Source organism: Eptesicus fuscus, chromosome 20 (assembly GCF_027574615.1).
Source record: "Eptesicus fuscus isolate TK198812 chromosome 20, DD_ASM_mEF_20220401, whole genome shotgun sequence".
Lineage (NCBI taxonomy): Eukaryota > Metazoa > Chordata > Mammalia > Chiroptera > Vespertilionidae > Eptesicus > Eptesicus fuscus.
This window is the reverse complement of record NC_072492.1, coordinates 13838327-13861994: the sequence shown is the minus strand read 5'-3', so window position 1 is coordinate 13861994 and position 23668 is coordinate 13838327. Positions and strand designations below refer to the sequence as shown.

General features: G+C 48.2%; 1 protein-coding gene across 3 annotated transcripts in view; it reads right to left on the bottom strand.

Moving 5' to 3' along the window:
• The window catches only part of C20H17orf100 (chromosome 20 C17orf100 homolog), an 80961-nt gene that overhangs the window by 54368 nt on the left and 2925 nt on the right, over positions 1-23668 (bottom strand). Inside the window, exons 2-4 of one of the 3 annotated variants that reach the window (XM_054709748.1) lie at positions 21621-22049; positions 21071-21195; positions 9668-10584 (exon numbers count right to left, since the gene is read on the bottom strand). The gene's annotated coding sequence lies outside the window, so the exon portion shown is untranslated. Of the gene's footprint in view, positions 1-9667; positions 10585-20176; positions 20304-21070; positions 21196-21620; positions 22050-23668 lie in introns of those variants that run through there. The other 2 variants (XM_054709749.1, XM_054709750.1) reach the window with 2 other exon arrangements.

Below are 23668 nucleotides of genomic sequence, written 5' to 3'. Positions count from 1 at the left end.
ATGAACTGAGCTTGTTCCCGACATCTGACACAAGTCAGTCCACTCTCTGGGCCTCAATTTCTATCAGGAAGGGGCTGGACCAGAGGATGTGCAAGTCCTGTCTCCCTTACCCCATCTGATCCTCCATTTGCTTGGGCCAGATGCAGTCCCCACACTGTCTCAGGGGGACTCTGTTGCACAGCCCACCCTGTGCCCATCCAGGTCTTAGTTTATTGGTAAATGAACAAGTGATCAGTGTGAAAACCCTTTCAGACCTTTTCTTAAGGACCTATCTTGCCTCTTATTAGTACACTTTGTAAAGAGGTTCAACCCAAGTTCTCTTTAAGACAAGCATGTCAAACTCAAAGGCTAACACGGGCCAAATTAACCAGGCATGTGGCCTGGGGGCCACAAGTTTGACATGCTTGCTCTAAGGCATCTGGATCAGACATTTGGGCCCAAGGTTGGCTGAACACAGAATCCTAACCAGGACTGCTCTCAACTGTGTTGTCAGGAGCCCACATGGATCCTATGCATCCCAAAGATCAGGACCCAGAGTTCCTTCCCCTCTGATCCCCCAATTGGGATCCTTCCCTGCCCCTCTGAACTGAGAACTTCCTTAGGGAAAGGCCTGCACCTCCTCCTCTGGCAGAACCAGGGAGCCGGGCACCTCCTGGGACACGTGAAGTTCTCTCTCCTCCCTACCATCTCACACACCAACGAAAATAATGGATAGCGAGGTGTTTGCTCTGGACTCCAAGCAGGGAATCATGTCAGTACCACAGTCCAATTCTCAAAATCAATACGGGCATTCCTGGGTAAGGCCCTTAATGGCATATTCCTGTTTGTAGAAATAAAGACCAAATGCTGATCAATTAAGAACCAGACCTTGCATCCTAATCTTACCTAAGAACCCTCTCCCCCTACTCCCACAGCCTCTTAAATGCTTTGTCCCCCAACCCACCAGGGAAGCGTCTTTTCATATTAAAAAAAAAAAAAATCCATCAAGAGGAATCTTCCTCACCATGGGATGGGTTTTCACATTCCTTCACAGAAAGCTTCTCATTTCAGGCTGAAATCCTTGCAATCAGATATTCCGTTTCTTTCCCCTGGTGTCGTGATTCAGGGCTCTCGTTCTCACTTCCCAGCCCAAGGAATGTTCTCCTGGATCTGCTTGTCCAAACACCCCCTCCACCCTCAGAGACACAGGCCGTGACCCCTGGCAGTTCCAGAGCAGCATGTAGGCCCTGCTTCAGCTCCGTAGGGCAGGGGAATACTCAAATTCAATCTCGGAACACCATGTTAGCCTATCAAGAAACTTAAACTAATTTAAAAATATATTTATATATGTATACATACATATATATGTTTTTATTGATTTTTCAGAGACAGAGGAACAGAGAGAGATAGATAGTGACATCGATGTGAGAGAAACATCATTGATAGGCTGCCTCCTGCACACCCCCTACTGGGGATGGAACCTGCAACTCAGGCATGTGCCCTGACCGGGATCAAATGGATGACCTCTTGGTTCTTGGGTCAATGCTTAACCACTAAGCCACACCCTCTGTGCTTAAACTAATTTTTATATTTAAAAAAAATATGAGCAGGGTAAAAGAAATGTTAACAGTACAAAAAGTACTGAGACAGGTCCCTCCCACTTCAGACCTGAGGCCTCCCTCCCCCAGGAAGACAGGTACCATCAGCAGTGCCTTCCGCGTCCTCCCAGCGACGGTGCACGTGTGTGAGCTTCTGGAATAACATCCTCTGTTACAGATGGGAGCACACCGTACACACTTCCTGCCCTTGTTTCCACCGCCCACCCCATGCCCCCACCCCAACCCTGCTAAATTTATTTGGAGATCCTTCCATTTCAGGACATAGGAAGTTTGACTAGGGTGGGTTCTGTTTTAAGTCAATAAACTTTGTTGTTACACGGAGCCAGGATTAAATGCAGTTCCTGTGTGCAATTCCGTGATGTAGACAACTGTGTCCATTGTGTCAGCAGCACCCCATTTCCATCTCCTTCCCCCCTGAACGTTCTCCTGCCCCTTCCAGGAACCTGCGCCTTCCCCAGGCAGCCGCTGTTCTGATTGCTGCTTCCATGGCTTAGTTCTGCCTGTTAAACTTCATATGAATGGAACCCTACCGTACCTACTCTTTTGTGTATGATTAACAAAAGGCTTTTGAAATCCGTTCCTGTTGTGGTGTGTATCCACTCATTCCTTTCAATATTGTTGCTAAGGAGCGTTCCATTGTATGGATATGCCGCAATTTGTTTGTTCTCCTGTGATGGGCATTCGGGTTGTTCCAGTTGGGGGCTGTTATGAAGAAAGCTGTTATTAAATTCTCTGAACAAGTTTCTTTGAGGACATGTTTTCATTGCTCTTGGACGTATGCCCACGAGTAAGCCTCAGTCTTTTTAAGAGCTGCATAGCATTCCATTGTGAGTCTATAGTATAGACTCAATACCATGTAAGAAACAAGTGCCTACTGATGGGCATTTGGGCCGTTTCTAGCCTTTTGCTAATAACTGTAATAATCACGTCTGTGTTTGCTTCTGTGTGTGCCTATGTGAGGACAGTACTTTCCTAGAATGAAGTGCTGGCTCAGGGAGTGTGTGTGTTTACATATGAGACAGATATTGCCAAACTGCTCTCCCAAGATGTAGTGCCAGGATATATTCCCAAGAACTGTGCCTGACACCTTACTCTCCCACACCCTTAGCAACTCCCTTAGCAACTCTGTGCATAATCAAACTTCTCAGTCTCTGCCGATAGTTGAAAAATGCCATCTCATGATTTTAATTTTCATTACTTTAAATTGCAAATAACATTGAACATTTTTCACATATTCATAATCCATTTGTGTATCTATTTTGGGTAAACTCCTTCTTTTTCTCATTTTTGAGTGTTTTTTAAAGGCCTTTTCTTATTAATTTGTAAGAACTCTTTATATATTAAGGAAATTAGTCATTTGTCACAGGAATTTATAGTCTATGTTAAGCTCTGGTGAAGCTAGTTACTGTTTATTCCTTTTAATTTATTCCTCCTAGCTATTCTCACATACTTTTCCATAAGAATTTCTGAATCAGCTTTCTCTAGTTCAAAAACAACCTGCTTGGCCTTTACCCCTCTGGCTCTCTCTCCTACTACTGTTTATTTCTCTCTCCAGGGTTTCTTGACCTCAGCACTGTTGGCATTGGGACCTAATAATTCCTTTTTGACGGGGGCAGTTCTGTGCACTGTGGGGTATTCAGCAGCATCTCGGCTTCTATTCACCAGATGCCAATGGCAACCCTGCACCCTCTCACTCCTGGTGTGACAATGAAAAATGTGGGCAGGCAGTGCCAACTGTCTGAGGGACTCGCTCTGATTAGCTGCACTCTCTCCTCAGCGTTCCTAGAGCGGGCAGAGAACACTCCTGCCTCCTCTAAATCTCTGCTCAATGTTCCTTCTCAGCCTATTTTACACTACAGTTCCCCTGCCTGCCCCACACTCTATATACCAGGCGTCCTCAAACTACGGCCCGCGGGCCACATGCGGGGGCTTTTGCCGTTTTGTTTTTTTACTTCAAAATAAGATATGTGCAGTGTGCATAGGAAATTTGTTCATAGTTTTTTTTTTAAACTATAGTCAGGCCCTCCAACGGTCTGAGGGACAGTGAACTGGCCCCCTGTTTAAAAAGTTTGAGAACCACTGCTCTATACTGTTCCTGATTTTCCTTTATTGCACTTTTCATCTTCTAAAATACTATATAATTTACTCCTTTGGTCCTTTATTTTGTCTGTCTCTCCTCCTCCTTTAAGAGTGTAAGTCCCAAGATTTTAATCTATTTTGTTCTCTCCTGTATCCCCTATGCCTAGAACACACCTAGTACATAGTAGTTGCTCAATAAATATTGAATGAATGAATGAGTTGGAAGAATAGATTTGTAGGTTGGCTTAGGTGAGAGATGACATCTTGACTCATCCTACACAATAAAATGGTGTTTTCCATATATTAAAGCTTACTTTTACGTATGTCTTTCAGTACAATTTTAAAGTTTCTTATAAAGAAAAAATTGCAAATGGTTTTTCTAGTAAACATCTGCCCAGACTGGTTTTTATTGTTCTTACTAGAGGCCCGGTGCACAAAATTCATGCACAGGTGCGGGGGGGGGGGGGGGAGAGGGGAAAAGGGGAGAAGAGGGTCCCCTCAGCCCAGCCTGTACCTGCTCCAATCCGGGACCCCTCGGGGGATGTCTGACTGCTGGTTTAGGCCCGATACTGGGGATCGGGCCTAAACCAGCAGTCAGACATCCCTCTCACAATCTGGGAATGCTGGCTCCTAACTGATCACCTGCCTGCCTAATCGCCCCTAACTGCCCCCCCCCCCGCCAGCCTAGTCGCCCCTAACTGACTCCTCCCCCCGCTGGCCTGGTTTCCTCTAACTGCCTCCCCCCTACCAGCCTGGTTGCCCCTTACTGCCCCCCTGCTGGCCTGGTCACCCCCAACTGCCCCCCTGCCGGCCTGGTCGCCCCACACAGCCTGCTGTTTAGTCATTTGGTCGTCTCTCACTAACCCCCCTGCCAGCCTTGTCACCCCACACAACCTGCTGCTTGGTTGTCCATCCGGTTGTTTCGGTGGTGACAGCTCCTGGCTTTTTATATATTAGGATTAGTGGAGTTGGGAAGTTGAACTGCCTGATTTACGTGGGTGCGGAATGGCTGTCAGCAGGAAGCCAGGCCCCAGTGGCTTCCCTGGAAGGGTGACCCTGGGTCCTGCAGTGATGTCTGGAGGCCCCTTGTTCCCCACCACCCAGTTCAGAGCTCTTCCTCAGTCTCCTGGGAGGGCCTCTGCCTTGGCTGACAGAGCCTCTCAGGCATCCATCCCCATCCTGCTCCCCAAGGGGGCTCACTCTGAGCTCTCCTGCAGGGCAGGGTGGTTACCTGTCCTGGCTGGTTCCCTAATATGCTGGGAGGGACCTGTGATAGGCGCGGTCTGTTCAGTGCAGTAGGGTGTTGGAGGAGAGACCGTTCCTTGGCAGCCTCTGAGAGGACCGAGAATGAGGGCCTTCCTTCCCTGCCTCTGTTTCCCCAGATCCTGGCAGATGGGCCCCTGCTCCCTACCTCGCACTACACTCTCGCCCAGGCCTGCACTGGGAGTGGTGGGGAGACGCAAGGCAGAGGCCAGCTCTGGACCCTCCTCCTGGGAAATGGGCACAACCACCCTTCCGAGGCTCTGAGAACTCTGGGCTGGGCATACACTGGGCACTTTTTGAAGAGGGCTGTCCTTATTTCATCAGCCACGGATGCCAGTCTCCAGGGTGTCCTTTTCGGCAGTCCCTATGAGGATGCCTGTCGGGACCACGCTAGCTGCAGTCCACCCCCAGTCCCCAGACTGTGCCTGAGGTAGCCTCAGAAGGGCCTGAAACTGTGACCTAGAGCTGCTCACGGCAGGAGGAAGACCTGTGGAAGCACCCAGCTCCCTCCTCCTGTGTAAGTCAACATAAAACAAGATATGCTTGGGAAGCAAGACCAGAGGTGCTGACTGTTGGTGTACAAAGCGCTGAGTGTCCGCCTTCCACTCTGCCTGGGACCATTGGGGCCCCAATGGCCCTGCTCAGAGCCCAGAGTCAGGACACGCAGCAGGCAGGTCTGGCTGCTGGGAGGCTTGGCCGGGGCCCTGCGGCTCCCAGGGCGGCTGGCGGCAGGCCCCATGGGGCCATGGCAGCGTCCTGCGGTTGGCCACTTCACATTTATAGCTGCAGGCTTCTCAGTTTACTGCCCCTGCAGCGGAGGCCTGGCTCTCTGCACCGCAGCTGTGGGGAGCTGGGTGCCTGCCTGAGCGCTGAGCTGAGGGAGGCTCCGAAGTTTCCCACGAACCCCCGCCCAGGGCTTGCCCTGCTCTCTGCCCAGAACCTGGTTTCAGGCTGGAGGAGCTGCTGGATGTGGAGGGTCCCCCGGCACCCCTGCCCCACAGGCCTCCATGAGCAGCAGGAACCTTGCCAGAGAGCGGGTGCTACAGGGGTCTCTGGGGCAGGGAGCTGATGGAGTGGGTGAGGGTGAGGGTGAGATTGGAGAGGGGCTTATGGACAAGGCTGGGGAGCCTGGGGGTTACTACTTGATAAGCACACGGGAAACATCCGGCTGCTGTTCTGCAATGTGAATCCCTTACCCTGTGGGGTTTCCCAGGCAGCCTCATGCCAGAGCGGCCTCCCCAGCCTCACGGTGCTACTCTCAACAGACAGCTCAGCGGGTGGATGTGTCTGTTCAGCCCGGAGGGTCCGAGCCTGGGAGAGGTTAGGGCGGGAGGCGAGTTGTCTGAACCTGGCAGCCTTGGTGGAGCCTGGAGCAGGACCGGGAGCCTGACTCCAAAGCCCATGCCAAGTGGACCCCAACTTTTGTTGAACTGGGGAGTGGGGTCCTGCGGGTTTGTCAGAGCCCTGGGAGGACCAGGGCCTGGCTCCTGGGCATCCAGCGGCAATCTGCCTGCTCTGACTCAGTTTTGGGGTGTGGGAGGCCCAGAGCAGATGGACTCCTGTCCTGTCCTCCCCACCCGGGCCCAGGGCCCTGGCTCTGCCTGCTCTTTGGGAACTCAGGGACTAGGAGGGCAGGTCTGAGAGGGAGGGAGTCTGGGGTCAGGCATGAGGCAGACCTCTGGGGCGTCTGGAAGCTCACACCCTGCAATCGAGGGAAACCCCAGAGAGCAAACAGGGGAGGGGTGGGGGCAGGTAGGGCCATGATTACTGGGTGGGGTGTGGAGGGACCCATGAGAGGGAGGCTGGGCCCACCTTGGGGAGGTGAGGCAGGAGGGCAGACACCTAAAAACGGAGCTGATTTTCATATAAATAGAATACCTGTTGGGTGTGCTTCCTTTTAAAGCTGGGATTATTTCAGGGTTCCCTTTCTCAGCAAACACCCAGCATGCCAGTCCGTGGTGGTTTCAGCCTGGTGACACGGGCGGCTGACCAGTCAGGTCACGGTGCCCTCCCTTCTGGTCTCAGACGCAAAGGGCAATCCAGTTCTGCCTTTACTGACCGCCGCTGGAGGCCTGGTCTGTGCTGAACGGGGTTGCTGGGAAGAAGCAGGTCCTGTCCCTGCCTCCGAGGGTGAGGCAGCCCTCCTCGAGGGACAGGTTACTAGGAACTCAGTCTGTGCCAATCAGGAAAGGCTCCAGGGCCTAGTCTGAGCAGAGCTTTGAAGGATGGATATGAGTTTTTGAGATTCTCCTTGTTTTCTTGTAACAAACAGTAAGCCCCTACTATGTGCTGGGTGTCAAACTCGTAACAGAGAGACAGGACACGGGCCCTGCCCTGAGGAGTCCAGCAAGACAGTCATGTGAGTGGTGACAACAATGTCTTAAATGTTAAAATAGAAGTGTGTGCAAGATGCATCAGAGGCCGGGGAGGGACCCATCTATTCTTTGTGGGGACATAAGAATAAGGGTCTGCACAGGACACTGGCTGGCTTGTCCTGTGCTAGGCTGAGGCCAGGGGAGCTGTGTGCAGCAGGAGAGTTGGGCTAAGAAATAGGTGCTTGGGCCCAGCTGGCCTGGCTCAGTGGTTGAGCATCGACCCATGAACCAAGAGGTCACAGTTCGATTATCAAGAAGTCATGGTTTGATTCCTGGTCAGGGGACATGCCTGGGTTGCAGGCTTGATCCCCAGTGTTAGGCATGCAGGAGGCAGCCAATCAATAATTCTCTCTCATCATTGTTGTTTCTATCTCTCTCCTTCTCCCTTCCTCTCTGAAATCAATAAAAATACATTAAAAAAAAAAAAAAAGAAATAGGTACTTGGATTGGGCTTTCTTAGGTCCAACTGCTTAGCGAGTTGCCCAGAGGCAGGGAACCACCCAGCAGGCAAGAGTGGGACTGGGTTTTCAGGCCAGTAGTCTGTGGATGAGCTGTGTGCGTTGAACAATGGGATTCAAGTTCCTACTCCTTCACGTTCAAGCTGGGTGGCCTTGAGCCCCCTGCTTCACCTCTCTGAGCTCCATCTGCTCATATTAACAGTGGTCACACCGACTCGGCAGGAGTGATGTGAGTCAATGAGATGTGAGCACAAGGTCTCCTGCAGTTTGTTGATAAAGAGACGCTGTTCTCTCTCCTCCACAGGAGGCAGGACTGGTCATGGGAGGGCCCGTGGAGGGAGGGACGGTGGTCTATGCACCCAAGCCCACCCTTGCTCTGTCAGGGGTGGTTTTATGGGGAGGAGAGGTGGCATTCTCTGGTGAGTCCCCGGACAGGGAGGGGTGCAGCCCAATGGGAGGGTTGCCTGCACTGACCCAGGCCCGGTTGTCACAGGGGCCGTCTGCGTAAGCCTGGCTCCCTTGTCTTTTTCTCTTCTGAATTTGGGCAATGCCAGCTTGTCTGTGACAAGTGTACCCAACAGCCAGGGCTTGGCTCACCTGACCCCGGGACCCCAGTTAGTTGGGGAGGGGGCAGAGGCTCTGAGATGGGACTGACCCGGGAGGCTGGCCTGCTCCAGGGATGGCGCTTCCTCCATCTCCAGACTCGCACTCCGCAGGGCGAAGCTGCAGCATCCTACTTGTTCATAGCACCGGTGGTCTGCTTGAGAGCCGCTGCCGACTTGGCCTTGATGCGGGCTGCCCAGGAGGACCTCCAACAGGATGGGCCTGCGAAAGGCCCGTTACCTGCCAGTGCTCAGCATCCAAAATAGAATCTTGCGCGGCAAAGCCTTTAATTCCATGTGTCCCAACAGCAGGTCGGTGTAGGGATAACTATGATCTAACTGGTCTCGAGCTATAATTACGGAGTCAGGATAAAAAATTACAGGCATTGTGTGGGCTTGTTTTAAATATAACGTAATCCATACCGTCCTCTCTCTTATTTGCTAGAGTTGAGGTGGAGTCTTTGGTGGCTGGCACAGGTTTTGCCTGACGTGTAGCAGATAAACATGGCCCTTGCCAAGTGAAAAGGACACAGCGGGAGGCCTCCCCGGACCCCTGACGCTCCTGACTGCCCATGGCCCACAGCCCACAGCCCACACGCGTCTGGGCAGTCTCTTTGTTGTTCACATCATCTGCATGTCGTATCTCCCCGGCTGGCCGCCCTGGCTCCAGCCTCCCCCGGCCAGTCCACCAGAAACATCTTTGTAAAACACAGCCTTGATGCTTCATGGCGCCCCTCTGCTTACAGGGTACATCCAAACCCAAGTCCCTTCATCTCTTGGCCCCAAACCACCTTTCAGCATCTATTTGGGAACAGCAGCTATGAGTACGTGGGACCTGGGGTGGCCCACATGGTCACGCTCAGGCTCCTCGGCTTATGAGCTGAGTGGGGGTCTGGGCAGGTGACCCTGTCGATGTGCTTCGGCTCCTCCACTGTGACTACAGGTTGTCGTGAGGGTGGAATGAGGTCACACACTCCTGTGGCGACCCTAGGCACGTCCCTTCCCCCCACCAAGTCGCAGTTCACCTAGCAAAAGGAATCAATAGTCTCACTGCCTTTCAAATCGGTAAATGTTTTGAAAGCGGTATTTTTTTGGTGTAGTTGGTTGTGTTGTAAGGTGGGCAAGCCTCTGGGAAACGAAATAGAAATACACATGCGAAACATGTTTATACCCTGGGAGTAGGAATCTGACCTAACGGAAAAAATCAAACTGTGGACAAAGGCGTATATTTAAGAGATGTTTACTTCAGTGTGTTTTTATGCTCTCAAAGAACTGAAAATATAAAATGCCCAATATTTAGGTAACAGTAAGTATTCATGATGTGTCCACTCAAAACACTCTTATGCACTCATTAGAAGTGTTTATAAAGAACATTTTTATGTTAAAAATGCTTATATTTAAAGTGAATAAAACAGATACAAATTATATACGTTTTTATGATAATAAAAACAGACACGACCACAGGAAAAAAGTTGAGGCGGAAATATAGCAGCAGTTACCTTTGGTGACCTTACAGGGTTATATATTTTTGTCTTGTTTTCTGTATTTCCAAATATTTTAGAATAGGCATGCACTACTTTATAATCATTTTTAAAAGAGATGAGTGTCTAAAATGGTCTAAATAAAATGAGACGCTAGAACTCGAGGTCTGAGTTTCTAGATTTTAACAGCCTCCCATTGCAAGGTCCACGGTGTCTGAGAGGTGTCAGCGGAGACCGGCTGCCTCAGTGACGAGCAGCAGGTCCGGTGCCCGGAGTCAGCAACTCGCCAGCCGCAGGCTCCCACGTGCATCTGCATCGACTTCCCGCGAGGCCAGCTGCCTTTCTGAAGTCTTCCTGAAGTCATCCCAGGTGCTAGGAACCTTCAACGCCACTGGCAGTGGGCAGTGCGCCAGCCCGCTCTGTCCCTGCCGCACCATGGAGTGCTGGTGGCCCCGCATCCACTGCATCCACCGGGACCAGTGGGTTTCCGCCTGAGAAGGGAGCTCTTTCTGCCACCGTGGGCCAGGGGCTCGGAGCAGGAGGAGAGGCCGAGCTGCGGTCACCGCTGTGGGCCCCTCTGCTATCCACATCTGGACTTTGGGACCCACATCCCCCACTGTCAGGACAAGCAGGTCCATGGAGCTGGGAACACTTGATTGGAGGGGGTCACTGAGGGACAGCCTGGTCGCTCCCGCCATTTCTCGGGAGATCAGCCCACATGAGGCCACCTGGAGAGATAAAAGGGGTTCTTGAAGAGCCCCGGAGGAAGAAAGGGGCCCAGGTGAGCTCGGTGGGGGAGAGAGGCCCTCTAGGCCAGGGGCCTAGCCAGCAGCTTGTCAGGGCCTGTCCAGGACCGCCATGGACCAGCCACGTGCCTGCCCAGTTAGAAACCACAGGAAGTCCCGAATCAGAAGCTGAAAGACCATGGCAGACAGACAGGCTTACAGCGAGAGCAAGATGACACACAGCAAGGGCGGAGGTGGGGAGAGGGACAGGCTGAGGCCCAGGGCGGGCAGGGAGGCCATCCCAGGCGTGAACTCCCAGGAGGAGACCAGCGCCCAGAACTCCTCATCCTGGCTGCAATCAGGGGATCACAATTAGAGGAGCCGGTGGGCCACTTTACGCCTACTAAATTAGCACCCATTAACCAAATGATACCACTCAGCGCCAGGCTGTGGTACAAGCAGCTTAAACACACCGCCCGTGGCCCTGTAAATTAGCGTGGCCGTTTAGGGAAGAAATTGGGCAATACGGCTCCAGGGCTATTAAAATGCTCATCCCTCATTCTGTGGTAATTCCACTTCTCGGAATGTGTTGCGAGGAAATAATTCAACAGAAAAATGACAGGTTTGTACATCAGAGATGATGAGCGCAGTGTTTTCCGTTATATCCAATAGGCACCGGGAACATTGTTTAAAATAGGGAATATGAAGACTAAATAAACAGCATTTAAGGATCCTTTATGATATGTGCAAAAAGCAGAAAATAAAACTATCTGTATGAAATTAATAATGACACAAAACAGCCGCCTGGATGCCCGGCAGCCCCACCCTGGCTGGTGACCAGTGGTCCTTGACGCCCGCTGGCCACACAGACACTCCTGTCTTCCCTAGGGGCCTCCCTGCCGCTCCCCGTCTGAAGCTCTCTGACCAAGAGGCCTAACCCACAGACCTCAGGCTGGTGGGGAGACAGTCTCGGCCGGGCCTGCCCACCTAGGCAGCTGACGCTGGGGCCCTGGGGAGTCTGGGCGATGTCCGCTGGGTCACGCCAATGTCATACCTCAAGGAGCCAAACCAGAACAGACATGGTGGAGTTGGGTCCTCATTTAAGAAAAGGGATAAAGTGATTTTCAGGCTTTGAAATGTCTTGCTATTTGGGAGCACAGCACTCTGTTTAAGCCAGCTGAAGTCTGGGCTCCCAGCTGGGGCATCCTGGGGTGAAGGCACTTTAGAACAGACTGAAGGCAAAGGAAGGAGTCGTGGGGCTCCCCGCCTGGCCTGCCCGCCCCCCCCCCTCCCCAGGAGGCACAGCTGGGATTCTGAACTTGAACCACCCGTTCTCTGTCTTCCCCTCGTTTCTAGTGGCCGTCCCAGCCGTGGCAGTGACTGAGAACTCACTAACTCGTGGGTGAATGACAAGAAAGGGAAGAGACCACATTAGGGCAGTGGTCGGCAAACTCATTAGTCAACAGAGCCAACTATCAACAGTACAACGATTGAAATTTCTTTTGAGAGCCACATTTTTAAAACTTAAACTTCTTCTAACGCCACTTCTTCAAAATAGACTCGCCCAGGCCGTGGTATTTTGTGGAAGAGCCACACTCAAGGGGCCAAAGACCCGCGTGTGGCTCGCGAGCCTCAGTTTTCCGACCACGGACATAGGGCATGAATGAGCATGTGTCACCCAACAATTCTTATTCAAAGCCTGTCTGGCTCTCCAAACATGCCCTTAACGGTGCTCCAGAGAAACCACGCCCCTGCCTCACAGGGGCTGAGGGCACTCAGTGGCCAGGCCCGTGTCCAGACAAGCCTAACCTTGTTCATTCAGTCCACGCACAGGACTGAACACGAAGAGGCTTCCTCGTGGTCCCTGCCCTTGGCGCGCTTTCCATCTCAGGGAGAGGCAGGAGTAAACAAGGAAGAATAATTCAAGGAGCGATCACGGGGGTGCTGTGAAGAGGTTGCAGCGGTGGGGAGTGAGACCACCCAGGAAGTGGGCTCAGGATGGGGTGGAGGTTCCCAGCAAGGCTCCCCGGGGAGGTAGAAATGGAGCTGGGCCTTGAGGACAGCAGGATTTTACCTGGAAGAAGGACCATCAGGGGCCAGGGGCAAGTGCAGGAGTCCGCCTCAGCCTCCCCAGCTTCTCACCGGGGGGCTGCCAACGACCCATCCTGCCCAGACCTCTGAGGAGAGTGCAGCGGTGGTCTCCGCCTGATTCCAACTGCTGAGGGTCCTGAAACTGACCGTGACCGAAGTTCATTCATTCCTTAGTTTGCTCGTATCACAAACACTTACTGCACACCTGCTCTGTGCTAGGTACTCTTACACGTTCTGGGGATATAGTGACAAACAAGTCAAGGTCGGAGCCCTTCCAATGGGGAAAATAGACAGCAGACAAGGGACAAATAAAATAGATTCACACTGGAGAAATATATAATAAGGGTTAGTGGATAAGAGTGATGAAGGTGGGGGAAGAGGAGGAGGTATTTAATCAGTAAAATCAATTATCTGATTTAACACCTAAGTGATGTGAAGAGGCAGACACCATTAAGAAAATCTGGGGAAGAGCATTCTAGGCAGCACACATGGAAAGTGCAAACACAGGGATAAGCGTGGCCTATTTAATCATTAGCATGAAGGCCAGGCAAGGTGGAGAAGGCATCAGGGGCTGGTGGGGTGGAGGGACAGGAGACTGGGCCACAGTGCAGACTCATGGAAACCACCGGAGGAGAACATTTCAAGGAGAGGATGGCTCCCAGTTTCAAATGCTACCGAAGGGTCGGCGAGGACGGGACTGAGAGGAGCCAGTGGAGTTAAGACTGGGCACAGTAGGAACAGGCCTTGGGAAGGACAGCTTTGGTGCAGCGAGGCTGCAGGGGTAGAAAAAGACATCAGGTGGGGAAGCTTAAGCAGCAAGTGCAGACAGCTCCTGAAGGAAGTCTGGGAGAGAATGGAAGAAGATGAACCATGGCTCAGGGGTAGGGTGGGGTCGGATGGGGAAGAGGGAGTCCAGGCTGGGAATAGGAGAGATGTAACTTTAGTGTTGACTTAGGCAAGAGAGCAGGAGAGGGAGAGGTGCCCCATGGACTTCCCACTTCTTTCTTCTCCTTCCCCGCTCAGACCTCAGGCTTCCTGCGCCCTCCTGCCCAACAGGCATCTCTCCCCAAGTGGTTGCCCGGCCTCCACCTGTCCGTGCTCAGGGAGACAGAGCTCACTACTGCACGGCGGGCAGGCAGCCTAGTCCATCATGGGACTGGCTCCACTGTTACAAAAGCTTTCCTTGGAGATCGGACACAGACGTGGCACAGTGTTGGGACTTTAATGGGGCTGGGCTTTCTATGTTTGGCTATAGATCTCATAATACGTTTTAAAAAAATCTTCCTTCTACAGAGGCAGTAAAGCATCAAACAGTCTGTCAAATTACAGCAGGAAGGTTAGGGAGAGGTGGGGAAGATAAGAGATCAATCAAAGGACTTGTATGCATGCATATAAACATAACCAATGGATGCAAAACTCTGGGGGGTGAGGGCATGAATGGGAGTGGGGTGGGGGGGCAAAGATAAGATATGTACACATATAATACCTTAATAAAAAAAAATAAAAAAAATCTTCCTTCTGTTGAGCCCAAATGCACCTCCTTGTAGCTTTTTACCCTTTGATTCTCATCCTGCTCTCGAGGCTTCCTTCAGACAGCAGAGGGCAGCGGGCCCACCTTGTTTTCCTGTCTCAGGCTTTAACATCCCTGCTCTTCCGGGGTCTCCAGGATTTCTCCTGAGCACACTGCAGCCTCAGTATCCTTTAGCACAGATACATTACTAGGGGAACAGCTATCCCTTCCTCTCCGACCAGCAGACTAGTGGTTAAGAGCCAGCCTGGGTTTGAATCCTGGCTCTGCTCCTCCCTAAATGGTAACCCCGGGTAAGCCACTTAACTTCTCTCTGCCCCAAGGTCCTGCGGATGCGTGGATTAGAATGCAGTGCTTCCAACAGTGTCCAGGGGAAAGTCAGTGCTCGATGCATGTTTACTGCTCGCAGGTGTCAAAGCTCCGTTTGGAAGGGAATATAAAGCACAAGAAACTGTCGGAGGAATCTGTTCATCCGTCCTTCAGGGGCTGCTGGCCGGCCCCGGCACTCACCTTCATATCTGTTGGTTTCAGAGGGCTGATCAGAGCTTTGTCCTTTGTAGAGCAGGCCCCCTAAATCATCGTGGGCATGTCACGTGAAGATGCTCTGATTTCCCCAGATGAACATGGCTAGGGCCTGCTCCTGAATCCGAGGATGCTGGTCTGAGAAAAACAAGGCCTGTGAAGCATCCCCAGGGTGTTTGAAAGTCAGAGACCAGAACCTAGTCTGGGGGCGGAGAATGCAAAGTGGCCGCAGCAAAGCCATCTGGAGAGTGCCCCTCAGAAGCTGTCATTCCTGCGGGCAAGTGAGCTGGATCTTCTGTCAACAACTGTCCCCTCGGGCCTCTGTCCTACTTGGCACTTGGCCTAGGTTTCTGGTCATCCAAGAATCAGCCTTCACTGCTGTGCAAGGATGGTCTGACCTCTGCTGTCCACTGGGTGTCATGGCACCAACGTGAAGACGACCATGACTCGGGGCACTGTAGGGGAGGAGTCCTCAGACATGCACTTTCTCTAACTGTTTTGACAGTGTCTCCCAATATGAATAATATTTCACACGGTAACTATACACAAAGTTTTCACAACGCAGTTCTTATCTTTAATATGTGTGAGCACTCTGATAGATTCCACATTTTTCTATTTTATTTCAATAATAAGAAAAATGCTGATTGCAATCCACAGAATTGGTGTCATAGCCCCAGATTTTCTGCTGAAGTTCACGAGACATTACTGAGTTAGTACCCTAGTTCCCCAACTCCAGTCAGTGTGCACCATGTCCCTGTCAAACCTTCGGCCACATTAAAGGCTAACTGCTTATGTTTGTTTTCTTTAAACCAGTGCACCGAAACATTGTTCAACACCCACTAGAGCTTAAGTAAAATATTGGTGAAATTACAAGTTTGAGGGCTAGCTGCATTTCCCCCCAATACACACTGAATAAATATTCAGTGGCTGACAAGGTGCTCTCACTCTGGGCCTCAGCTTTCTCATTAAGTAAAACAAAGATATTAGAATAGATGGATGATTTTCAAAGGTTTTATTTTAGCATCTGGGCCCTTTTGCAAATGAATTCTCATTATCAGGCAGAAAGCAGGCCTGCTCTACAAAGGACAAAGCTCTGATCAGCCCTCTGAAACCAACAGATATGAAGGTGAGTGCCGGGGCTGGCCAGCAGCCCCTGAAGGACGGATGACCAGATTCCTCCGACACAGTTTCACTGGGGGGGAGAGGGCTAAGGGACAGCCTGACTGAAGGAGCCAGGCAACCCCGACTGCCTGACTCGTTAGGCTTTTATTGGAATTTTTCTCTTTAGATACAATCAGCAGGGTGAGTAATCTTGGGAGGACACATGTGTTTGCATTGTCCTCTAGGCAAGGGCATCCAGGGATTAAGCATAAGAATTCCAGTAAACATCTGGAGGTCTGAAATGCGCAGACTTGTTTGGAAAGGTCAGGGAATAATTAGGGGCGCCCCCTTCGACACTCCCCTAAGTCTCCCCTAAGTCGGAATTCTGACAAACAGGGCAGGCGGCCTTCCACACACTTCCCTTTTATCAGAATGTCCTCCTCACAAACTTTCCAACCAAGTCTCGTGTGTTCCCCAACAGGTGAGTAAAGACATCCAGGAGAAGGTCCCTGAGGGATCTGCAAAGACAGAGGTTTTCTGCAGACAAGGGCAGGTTCTCATATCCTCCAGACCTGGATTAGAGCTCAGCTCTAAGGAAGAGCATTGCCATTTTCAAACCCCTTTGACAATGGTGCACAGGAAAGAGTAAAGAATAAAGCAAGTCAGAGTACATACGTACTGAAACGTGTTCACCCTTATACGTAAAAGAAAATATTGTCCTACACTTGGGCTGGGTCAGGGATGTTTTGAGAATGTAATCCACAAACCTCTTCTTGGGAATCTATATATATAAAAGGCTAAGTGGCCGACCGTCCATCCGTCCCACCATCTGACCGGCCGGTATATATGACGCGCACTGGCAATTTAAAAATAAACGTTGACTCGCGCGTGCGCGACATTTGTCCCCATCTGACACTGGCCTCCCAGTGTCAGATGGGGACAAATAAATTAATTAGAAGACGGTTTCCTCTGATGCCAGCATTTGCGATGACTATTAATAAATCACAAGGACAAACTCTAGACAGAGTAGGAATATTCCTACCTGAACCTGTTTTCAGACATGGCTAGTTATATGTTGCTTTCTCTTGAGTTTGAAGAGCCTGTGATGTTAAAGTTAACGTTGTAAATACTTCATCACAAGGGAAATTAATCAAGCACTCTGAAAGTGTTTTTACTCTTAATGTGGTGTACAGGGAGATAGTAGAATAAGTTTAATCAATTTATCAGTCATTGTTTTTATCAATGTTGTTTTTATATCATGATTTTGTTGTTTTTATATCATGTCTTTGTTGTTGTTATATCATGTTGTTATTATATATTTAGCAATCAACTTATACATTATTTTCATATACATTTTACTAATGTTCTTTCATCTCTGACACTTCTATTATAGAGAAAGGGCGAAGAGCAATATTAAAATATTTCTAATTCATTTCCTTCCCATGTGCACGAATCCATGCACTGGGCCACTAGTCAAATATATTTCTGATAAAATGCTTAAGCAATGTTCTGGTGAATTTTAATGATAATAAGACCTCTGAGAAATCAGTCACCTATGTGCTCAGATTTGGGAGGGCCCCAACGGCCTTTACCTGTCTTTCAGTAAACCTAGTAATTCTTAACCAGAACTTTTCTCTTATCTAACCATTCTCTTTGCCTGTACAATGTCTTTGCCAATAGATACTTGTTGAATTGACCAGGTAGAAGCCTCTTCCTTTGCCATGAGATTGTAATAAGAAGGTCAGGAGGGTGGAAAGCCCCAGATGCCTAGTAACAGACAACCAACTGTAGGGTGGGACCTCGCCCCCAGGGTGACTTTTCCTCCCCTAGCATATCGCTGGCCATGAGGTTTGGACCCCGACCTTTCCTCCCTAGAGATAACATCTAGGCCTCAGTTGTACTTCAGCTCCAGGCCCAGAAAAGCAACAAAACCAGCCACTGCTGACCTCAGGACCAGCTGCGTGGAATAATGACCCCTTGCCCTGGTGCCGGCCAATCAATCAATAGAGACCACAACCCTGAGTGGACACACCTGGAAAGCTACTGGATATTCTATTGAGATCTTCCCCTGGGACCTCCCCTAAAATCTCCACCTTAAAACCCTTAGGACAGAGGACCTAGTGGGCTCTGCCTCCCCGGAGCACGCCCGCACCTTTCCCTTCGCCTTCCCCTCCACACCCAGGCACGTTACCATTAGCTCCCTCACTCCCAAGCTCCAAGGTCCCTTCCTTTACCTCTATAACTTGTTTCCTAAGCCCATTTCTTCTAGGAATTACTTTTTCTGCCTCTGGGATTTACCCAGTAAATGATCTCTTACCGAGAAAAAAAAGAAAGAAGAAAACTTTGAAACTGAGTTATAAATTGTCTTAAGCTTTCCCCCTCCCTCCATTCATTCCTTAATGGTGTGATGCACTCTGATATTTTCTGCTCTATTCTATTTTATTTTTAAAAATGCTAATTGTGACCCACTAAATTAATTTCACCAGTATTTAATGGTTTTGTCTGGAAGCTTAAAAGCCATGGGGATAGCAGTCTATTAAGACAGAAACACATTGCTGCCATTAAGAAATGAAGCGAGAGAAGGAAACCAGATAAGATAAAGGCCAAAGAGTGCTTACTTTTCCTGAATACCTGGCACAGGGCAGGAATTGAGTAACTGTCTTTTGAAACTTAAAAAAATAATAATTAAAAATTTAATTATTCTCCAAGCCACAAACTTTGAGAATATGTTTGCAATGCAAATGAGAATTTGTATTCAGAATACTTGAATGATTCGAACCTCAAGAAGAAAAAGAGCCCTACCAGTGTGGCTCAGTGGTTGAGTGTCAACCCATGAACCAGTGTACTGTAAGAGAGAGCGCTGCACAGAGAGAACTGGAGATGAGCAGAGGTTCCCCTGGAGTATTCAGCTGAGTGCTGGTTATCACATCCATGTGAGGACAGGGAAAAAAAATACGAAGGGAGAGGGAACAATCCTCAAGCTCACATAATGCTGAGGATTGTGCCTATTCCCCCCAGCCAAGGTGGAAAACCTCATAACATCAGAGTATTCAGGAGAGTTTTGCCTCAGTAATGTGAAACAATTAGCCTTTGATCTAACACTACTCTGGACCTACTGCACCAAATTTAAAATCCTTTTATTTATTTGTTTATTTAGGAGGGAGGAAGGGAGATAGAGAGACAGACAGAGAGAGAGATAGAGAGAGAGATAGAGAGAGAAACATTGATGTGAGAGATACACATGGATTGGTTACCTCCCACACCCTCCCTGACTGGGGCCAGGGATAGAATCGAACCTGCAACCCAGGTACGTGTGCTTGACTGAGAATCAATCCACAGCCTTTGGTGCACAGGCTGATGCTCTATCACTAAGCCACACCAGCCAGGGCCCCACTGAACAAAATTTAAATGCAAGACCTGAAGAGAATAAAATTGTTTCCAAGTAACTTAAGGGTGTCCTAGAACAAATTTTAAGAATGTTTGTAAGAATATGAAAATGTCCAGCACTCAACCAGGTAAAATTCACTTGTCTGGTATGCAAACAAAAATTACCAGGCATACAAAGAAACAGAAAAATACAACTTGTAACGAAGAAAATCATCAATCAATGAAAACGGACCCAGAAATAACACAGATAATAGAATTAGTAGACAGACATTAAATTAGCTATTATAACTATGTTGCATATGTTCAAGAAAATAGAGGAAAGGAATATGTCTGGCAGATAGAAAAAGGATATATGGAAAATATGAAAAAGACCCAAATTGAATTATGAGAGATTATTCAGATTTTAAAAATACCACTGGATGGTACTTATGACAGATTAAACTTGCAGATAAAAGAGTAGTGAACTTGAAGACAAAGCAATAGAAACTATACAGTAAAATACAGAGGAAAAAACTAAGGAAAAAACGAAAGAGAACAACATCAGTGAGCTGTGGGACAGCGTTAAAGGGCCTAATATACATTTAATTGGAATACATTAGGATAGTGTGGCAGAAAAAATATTTTAAGGAATAAAAGCCAAAAATTTTCCGAACTTAATGAAAAGTATAAAACCACAGATCCTAAAAACACAATGAAGCCCAAGTACCAGAAACATGAAGAAAACTATACACAAAGGCTTATCATAATCTAATTGCTTAAAACTAGTGATAGACAGACACAAAGAAGTCATACAGAAGCCTTTGTACAGAGGAACGAGATTAGGATGGAGCAAGATTTCTTGTTGGAAATAATGCAAGTCAGAAGGCAGTGAAATTAACATTTTTAAGTACTAAAAGGAAAATAATACAAGAATTCCCGGTTAAGGGATTAAGGGCATGTACCTTGGTTGCTAGGAGACAACCAATCGATGTGTCTCTTTCATGTCAATGTTTTGTGGGGGCTTTTATTCTCTCTTTCCTCCTCCTTCACCCCTTCCACTCTCTGAAAATTAATGGAGCTCTAGCTGGTTTAGCTCAGTGGATAGAGCGTCGGCCTGTGGATTGAAGGGTCCTGAGTTCGATTCCAGTCAAGGGCACATGCCTAGGGTTGCAGGCTCGATCCTCAGTAGGGGGCTTGCAGGAGGCAGCCAATCAATGATTCTCTTTCATCATTGACATTTCTATCTCTCTCTCCCTTCCTCTCTGAAATTAATAAAAAATATCCTATATAATAAAGAGCTAATATGCTAATTAGACCGAACAGCAGAACAACCATCCGGACAACCTTCCATACAAAGCTGGGGCTGGGAGGGCCTACCCTTGCACGAATTTCGTGCATTGGGCCTCTAGTATTTAAAAAAATAAAATAATAAAAATCAATAGAAAAATATCCTCAGATCAACCAAAGGACTTATATGCATGCATATAAGCCTAACCAGTGGTCACGGACAACAGGGGGGTGGGGGCATACGTGGGGAGGGGTTTGGGGTAGGAATGGGGGGATGAGGACAATTATGTGATACCATAATCAATAAAAAAATAAATAAATTAATTAAAAATATATATATCCTCAGGTGAGGATACAAAAAAAGTCATTTCATAATGATAAAGGGGCCAATTTATCAAGCAGAAATGATGATGCTAAATGTTTACGCACGTGATAATGGAGCTTCCAAATACTAATGAGATGTTTTTGGAGCCTCACAGGAATGACACTGCTTTGCAGGATTCCGTATAAATGGAGTCTCTATTTCTTCTTTTTCTATTTTTAGTATTATCTATTATGCTCACTGTAAGTTAAACGTAAGGACACTACACCTACCTTTATTTGGTTATCAAAAGAAGCCATCTGGGGAGTCAGTAAATAGTGGTTGCAAGTAGATAGTGGTGGCAAGTTATTTTGGCTTCTCTGGACTTCAGTTTTTCCATCTGTACCATGAAGGTCAACTGTTTTGAAAAAAAAAAAAAAAAAGTTTGAACAGTGAATTTTTCCCCAGCCTAATAGCATGTGGAACCCATGTAAGCACGTGGAACCATAGAGGCTAGGTCAACTATCCAGGGCGTGGGCATTGGTACTAGCCATACTGGGATGGGAGCAATAGGAAGGATGGAGGACCCGGAATCCTACGAGATCTAAATGAGAACTTGAGCCAAATACCTTGCTGGTCAGGCTCTTAATTCTTCCCCTGACTTGTGTGATCTGGGGAAAGAGTATTCTATTAACAACAGTCTTTCACTTTAAGCATTTTCAACCACTGACAGCAAATATATATGTGAGTTTTGTAAGCTGCCCTCCGTTTATATGTAAATGGACGGATTAGGGGGAGAATGACAGGTGCTGACTTGTACTTAACTTAATTTTTCAAACTGACCTGATTGGCAACAACCGAAGGCAAGTGACAGCTATTTCCTAGCTCAACAAATCCAAGGGATTAGTAGATGGAGCCATTAGCGGCGTTCTTGGCTGGCAGTGGAGGGGACAGCATTGCTCTTTGCTCTTCGTTGCACATAAGTGCTCAGCATTATATACCAAGTCACAGCTACAACAGCACCTGGGCTCCTTTGAGGCTTCCAAGAGAGGACACAGTGGGGACACACTTATTATATGCAGCAGGTACATTAAAACTGTGACAGACTTAAGCTTCTTTAATATATACAGGATCATTTTGAAGCTGTGGAATCTGATGTGTAAACCAGTATGCATGGCAACTATCTTGTCAACATCCTTTTCTTCATGTCTCTTGCCTTTTTGACACTTCCTTGCTTTGAAACACGGATAAATGAAATTTGGAGGAAGAAACCTAGGTAACAAGGATGACAAGAAGAAAGAGGGTACCATTACTCTGTATCCTTCCAGGAGAGTCAATCATCTAGAAACCTAGTGTCTGGCTTTTTCACAGTAACCTTCCAACCCGTCTTACAGGTACTACTAAGAAGGAGGATCAAAGCAATCAATGACAGTAAAGTCTAGAAGGATATACTCCAGGTTGCTGACATTATTTCCAAAGGATGAAAATGGAAAGGGATGATGACAAATTATTAAATTTTCTTTACACATCTTTGAATTATTTCATCTGTTACATTAAGCACATAGCACTTTTGTAATATACATTAATAAAAAACATTGATAAGAAAAGCAACTACCTTATTCATTAAAAACACACACACAAAAAAAAACAACACTGATTAAGAGAGTGTTTGTATATACTGTACATGGTCTGTCATATTTACAAGAACCAGTAAGCTCACCAAAGACTAAAATTCCAAAGTCTAATGATTAGTTTACAGCAGAAGTTTTATGGGTTTGTAACAGTCCTCTTGCCTGAGCCCCTATTCTACTGGGCAGCCCAGTGCACTCCCCTGTAATTAAACGAAGTAATGTGGGTAATGACTTAGCACAGTGTCTGGAACCAGCTAGTCCTCTACCTCACAAAAAGGTCCCATAGAATCAAGGTCACTTACATCCTGTTAGATGGGATCAGCTTTCCTCCCGGGGTAAATATCACATAAATCATTGAAAGCAGAGATGTATGGTCTCCTCAAAGAGCAACATATCCCTCTCCTCTGAGAGTTCCTGCCTGAGATGTGACATAGGCCACCACCTCTAAACCTCTCCCATAGCATAATCCTATGATTAGTGGGGTGCTTCCTCAATGGATCATGCTTTAGAATCTTCAGGAGTTTTCAACCTTGGTACTATAGAGATTTTGGACCCAGTGATTCTTTGTTGTCAGGGGCTGGGTAGGGGATAACCTGTGCATTGTAGGGTGTTTGGTGGCATACAACATATACCAAACCGCTCAAGCCAAAACTTAACCCACTAGATGTCAGCAGCATCCAACACCCACAGTTGTGACAAAAACATCTCCAGACATTGCTAAGTGTCCACGGTGGGGCAAAATTGTCCCCAGTTTAGAACCACCGTCATCGATCAATTTCGTTGTTCTTCAGCTATCCCATAAGAACCTGGGGCTAGGACTACACATTAATGTCCATGTACCCCACCTCCACCACCAAAAAACCCCCCACAAAACTTGAACTTTTAAACTTTAAGACCAGTGTAAGTCAAGTTTCCTGAAGCATTTATCTAACATTTTAGTGCAAATTTTCTCACTCATTGGTGGCTGCCAAAGGACAATAGGCAAGGAAAAATTAGGTGGGTCAAGCCAGGCCCTGTGGGGATGAGAGGGGGGAAGAGGTGTTCAGTTTTCCCTGAAGAACAAGATCTCAAATTCACTCGTGCAGCATAAAATGAGTGAGACAGGCTGGCAGATGATAACTGCTTAGTCGTATGGCTTTAAATACCATCTATGTACCGATGACCCCACATTTTATATTTCTTTGTTGTTGTTAATCCTCACCTGCCCTTGACCAGGAATTGAACCCGTGATTCCCCAGTGCTCCTGCCAACACTCCAACC